The sequence below is a fragment of the Talpa europaea genome (assembly GCF_964194135.1).
Source record: "Talpa europaea genome assembly, chromosome: 2".
NCBI lineage: Eukaryota > Metazoa > Chordata > Mammalia > Eulipotyphla > Talpidae > Talpa > Talpa europaea.
This window is the reverse complement of record NC_140068.1, coordinates 30,701,100-30,707,326: the sequence shown is the minus strand read 5'-3', so window position 1 is coordinate 30,707,326 and position 6,227 is coordinate 30,701,100.

The window sequence follows — 6,227 nt, the reverse complement described above, 5'->3', positions numbered from 1 at the left end:
TGGGCCCCAATAGTATAGAGTAGCAGATCATGGGTGCCTTGTTGGTAGGTGTGGTTGATAATATACAACTTGAGAAGTGTGAGCTTACACCCCCTAAATCACATATAATAGTGTAAACCAACATTACCTCTATAAAAAATAATACATTTTATAAAAAGCACTTTGATCTTAATAAGCTTTCAATAAGTGTTAGCTGTTATTACTGTTTGTGACTTTCATTATGAATGTGTTGGCCAACACAAAATGATTCACTGATATAAATCTTAAGTACTGGAAAGTACTAGCTTAATACCGTTCCTAGACATTGTGTCAGGGATGTGAATATGAAGCATTACAAAAGGCAAATACTTGACATGCACATTTCTCAGCACATTGGTTAAATATAAAATTTTGCTCAGAGCCAATTATAACATGTTAGTTGGTATCTACGGTTTTGTCCCCTGAGTTCTGTTTCACTTGCCTAACATGTTTTCATTGAGGAATTGTCAGTGCAGACTGAGCAGTACCTCCAAACCCTCAAACCTGCATACTCTAAAGCAGTTCTACCATCCACCACATAAAGACAAAGCATGCACTTAGAGTGACATAATTTTAATAGAATAGTGTGCATAGAGAGAAGAGAAGAAAGGATATAGTTTCCCAGTAAAACAGCCAAAATTACCCATCCCTTCATGGGTAAACGCCCAGCCAAACAGCCCAAAGTGGGGTTGCTGATGCCCAAAAGCTTGCCATAAGTCTAAGGCACTTTCTGGCAGGGAAAAGTAAGGGGTACAAGGGGCCAGGCAAGTTTGGGATGAAAGAACAAATCCAGGTCTCCTACAAGTGTTTCTACATATCTCAACGCCATGCGTCTCCTTCCGCATCCCCAAGGTCACTGGTGCAAGTTCAAAGCCGAGGAGCAAGTGGACCTTCTTCACATGTCTCAGCTCCACATGTCTCCTCCCGTGTCTCGTCTTTCAAAGTCTCTTCTAGCTTCCCCTCACCACTCAGCCCCACCTCTCAGTAGGTGAGGTAGGGAACATGAGCCTCCACTTTTTATGGATATCACACGCTATAAAAGAACTGTCATCTTCTCATTTACTACCTATCAGTGAACCCGACTAGTTCAACTATAAAACCCGACTCAACTTAAGCCAGTTAAGTCTCTCCTTAAGGTTTTTGAACTTGAGACCAAATAAAACTTACTTCTTAATGGTGTAGCTGTGGAATATGAGGCATCTAGAGAGGATGGCCATATGACTGAAGTAATCATTAATTTACTGTCTCATAATTCTGGAGGCTAGAAGTTTGAAGTCAAGGTGTGGCTAGGGCTTTGCTTTCTCTGATGATAAGTCTAAAGGAGAATCCTTGCTTGCCTCTTCTAGTTTCTGGTGTTTGCTAGCAACGTTTGGCATCCCTTAGATGCCAGCTGAATCATCCCAGTTACACAGGTATCGATCTCTCATTGTATACCTTCACATCTTCACGATGTTCGTGATTCTATGTTCAAATTTCCCTTTAAAAAAAAAAGATTTATTTATTTATACAAGAACCGGGGTACAGGCAAGATGCACAGGAGGGTGAGAGGATTCACCAGAGACAGAGGCGGGAACAGAAGAGGCAGACCGACAAAATACACTGCTGAGGGGAGCCGCGGGTGAGACAGAAGAGGCCTGCCACGCCATGTGGGACTCTTGCTGGTTGGCCAGGATTGAACCACAGTGCCGCGCTCAACCACCTGCGCCACCAGGGGAGGCCCCAGATTTTCCCTTTTTGTAAGCACGCAAGTCATTTTGAATTATGCCATTTTAACATGATTACCTCTATAAAGCGCCTGTTTCAGAGCAAGTTCACGATCTTAGGTACCAGGGAAGAGTACTTCAATGTATCTTTTTTGGTGGACAAAATTCAATCCATAACACAATTTTCCATTTTGAAGGTTTAGTGCTGACATCAGATCTTTATTTACTCCTCAAATGTAGTTGCCCGAACATTTTTCCATTTATAAGAAAATGAGATAATCTACATTTATATGATATTAATTTGTGACAGTTCATTTTCCTTATTGCTTAAAACTTTCAAAATCTCTAGATTTCTCTTATGAGTGATCCCACTTCAGATGCCATCAAGAACTGTCTTCTGAAGATTCCTATGAACCAGTTGTGACTGGAGCAGTTACATCAAGCTTTTCTATTTGTTTATTTAATTCCTTGGGGAGGGAGCATGACTAGAAAGAGGTGTCTCTTCAATTGAGAGCAATCCTGGAGGGGGATTTGGTGGCGAGCTATCCATCAACACTCTTTGCAACTGACTTAGTGAGTGCCTCAACCCTGAAGGATGGCAGTGAGGGAATGGGTCAAAAATGGGCAGCACATTCCATGTGACTTTACCAGGCCCAGTTGACTCAGTTGGCCTGGCTTGCTTGGCTGGTCTCTTCCCTGCACCCCTGCTAGTCTGTGTTAGGCACACCCGATCCAGTCAGAGGAGCCTTGAGGACCACTGTCACCCTATAATCCATCCTAGAAGGGGTGGGGAGGGAAGCAGCTGTTAAAAAGAAATAAAGTATCAATGATAGACCACAAGTTGCTTAGGTAGTCAAAGGGAGGATTTGAACCTTGGAAGCAGTCTGACAGATTTTACTCTGTTAGAGTTCTTCCAATAAATGTTTATTTTTCTCTTTCTCACTCTCTCTTTTTTTAATAATTCCATGACTATTGATTTAACTGCTGTTTGTTAATAATTAATATTATTAACCAAGATTAATAAGATAGCTAGATAATACATCTCTTCTTTAACTAAATTCCACTTTGGAGCCATCCTTTTAGGTTTATGAAATCTAATGCAAGGGAAGGGCAGAATAATCATTACCCATGAGCTTAACTTTGGAAAGTTGGTATTGCCAACAATCCTCAGCAGCTCTTTGCAGCAGCTGCTTGATTTAGGACCCACAATTGTCTAGTATGACGATGTGACAGATTGAACTATGTCCCCCTAAATTCATATGTTGAAGCCCTAACCTTTAGAACCTCAGAATGAGAATATATTCAGACACAGGGCTTCAAAGGGACAATTAAGGTAAAATAAGATTATATAGGTAGTAATTCAATATGAGAAAAAATGGAGCAAAATAATGGACATCCTGTTTCTGCCTCGCTGGCCCTAAGGAGATCATCCTCTCAGGGTTACAAGGCTGACCACAGGACACTCAGTTAAATTTTAATTTCAGATAAACAATTATTACATGCCAGACATAATAGAAAGAATATAGACATTAGACCAGACAGACAAGGTTAAATGTTTAGGCTCTATTTTTTTTAACTCCGGAAGCTGAGACAAGTTACTTAACTTCTCTGGACCTCAAGTTCCTCATCTGTAAAATTAAAACACACTTACCTGGAAGGGCTTCTCTGAGAATAAAATGCCTGGTATGCAGTGTTTCAGTAACTGGAACACTGTCTGATACAAAGCAATCAATGGCTCAACGAATATTTTCACAGGAATGAAAGAACACTCTACCCTCTTCCCTATATGGAGTTCTCTGGAAGCCTGGGACAGTGTCCAGGCATCCTTAAGACAGGATCTGGGACAGGGCATGGTACAATCTAAGGAGTACCCCAGACTTCCTTTTGGAAAATCTATACCTGCTGCTCCCAGAATAATCTAGTTCTAAGAGGCAGGGGAATTCTTGTCTAGGACATACAGCCAATTTGAAACAGTCACCATTTTTCCTTCCAGAACATGTATGAGTGCTTGTTACATGGTACAAAGGCAGCAACATCTTGTATTAAAATATGAAAGCCACATAACCTTTCAGAGCTTGTTTCTACATGTGCTGCATTGAAATAAAAAGCATCCTGCTACATGTGAACGTGATTCCAACTAATTTAAGTGACTCTAAACAGTTGTTAAATAGCAACATAGGCAAACACCACTGCATAAGAAAATCATCTGAACAGCACATTTACCTCCTAGGGCTGGCATCAAATTTTTCTATCACTTTTATACTAGGTATTTGTGTGCAATTAATGATAATAGTGAAAAGTGTCTAAAAAGTTTACATCATAGACTAAAGACTTTCTTATCAGAAGTAAGTCATCCTAAAAAAAAAAAAAGCATTTCTTAATGCTACTATATTATGTAGGAACTTTACTCTTGACTTACATCCTTATCAAGAAACTTACATCACATAAAGGTGGGCTCGTTACTAAGAAGAGCATGAACTAAAGGCCTGGGTTTTCCTGCCCACCCAAGTGTGCTGTGGCCTCAGGCAGATGTTCCAACTCTGTTCGCATTCTTGAATATGGGGGAACTATCTCTCTAAATCATGCTAAGGTGTTATATGAACAATATTACATAATAAAATCAAACTACAGCAATCCAAAACCTTTTTCATAATTTTCTGAAGTTAAATTTTGCTTGAACAACTTCACCATGGGAATAAGTATACTGCAGATACTGTTCATACAGAAGGCCCAAGGTAATAGTCAACAAATATTACTTCATCCTTCCATGAGGCAAATCATTCTTGATCCAAAGAATGTTATTAACAATTGCTGGGTTGTCATTGTCATTAATTTGGCTTACCCCAAATTAATATACTTCTTTATGCTAGTGATAATTCAATTTAGTATATATTGACTTGCCAAATTAGAATTCTGGTTTGTCAAGGGAGACATGATTGTATACATTAAGATGTTTTAAGGCTTGCTTCTTTCCACCCATCTACCATTTAAATTGGGTACAGTATAAAGAGGACAGCCCCAAGAATTCATCCAGACATTCCATGGGGGAGGTTGGGTGATTTCCCCTTCAACCAGTGGCACAGAGGCCCTTTCAGAACCCAGAAATAGATCTCCCATTGAGCCTGTTTATCTCCTCTGACCATAAAAAAGCAGCTGGCCCTGCAGGAAAGCCTGGCGGCTGCAATTAACTCCAGGAGGCCATAAGGCGGAATCCTGAGCAGCAAGAATAAAAGCTGTTCAAAGGACTTTTGGAGTCATGTTGCTAACTCTTGGCTAGAACCACTCAGTGCTCTGAGGAGGAAATCTGTGAACTGCATCCCACACATCCCTGTACAATTTCCCATAACCACGGGAGGCACTCAGAATCCTTCCACTGTTCTCAGAGTGGCTTCATAATGGCTATTGATTAGATATCTACTATATGGCTAAATGGTGATGGTGTTTTCCTAAATGAAAAGCATTTTTAAATGCATCGATCCAATTGTTCTCAAGTTTCATTACTTCGCATTTAACTTTGCTCAGAAGTGGACTAACAGTTAATCATGAAAATAGATGGTAGAATCAGACGGTTTAAAGCCAACTGAAGGCAGTAAGAACACGTCACACACTGTTGCTAAACGGTTACCAGGTGTTAGGAAACAGCTTCAAATATGCCTTACATCTTTGCTAAGAGTTCTTAAGAACACTATTCTTGCAGCTTATATTTCATGCAAATGAATTGATAAAGGCCTGGAAATTTGCAATAACATGGTCCATTAGGTGTATGTTCAGGAGCAGAATTGGGAAATATCAAGTGCTTCTTTACAGTTATTCCTCTAGATGTTCCAAGATCTAGATAGTTATTTCTAGAGGTTATTTCAACTTAATTAGGTGTGCTTTCTCATAAGTAAAAATAGGTCCCAAATCTTTAGCCCAAAAACCTCTTTGAGAATGAACAAATATATTTAAAGTTATAGATAGCCATTATTTTTTAAAATGAAGTCATCCTTCATTATTAATTAGCATCTGTACATACTACATTAACAGGTAGCCATTTATTATAAAATTCTACCTCTTTGCACAACACTTTTATCTAAAATTTATTTTATAAAATAATTAAATGTTCTCAAAGAGTACCAGGTCTGCAATGATGAGATAAGCCTCCTGGAGTTGTGTCTCCCCACTGAGTTCAATAAAGAATAAAAAACAACCTAAAAAAGCTGAACATAAGCAACATAAGGCTAACTGCTATGAGAAGTCAAAAAGGGGGGAAAAATGGTATCTTTCCCCCATGATGGTGTCTTGGTTTTCTTCCTTTAATGATTTTGTCCCAAAAGCATGGCTACTAAAATTCCAGTAGAACCATCTGCCATCTTTACCTGCCTTTGAAACCCACCAAAAACATCAGGGCAGGAAAGAAGGCAGAGAGGAGAGAGCTCTGGATAAATGGAATTAACTGAAAAGAAGAAATCTCAGCAAAGAAATAGAAACTATTAAAAATAGAACCAATTGAAAATTTTGGAACCA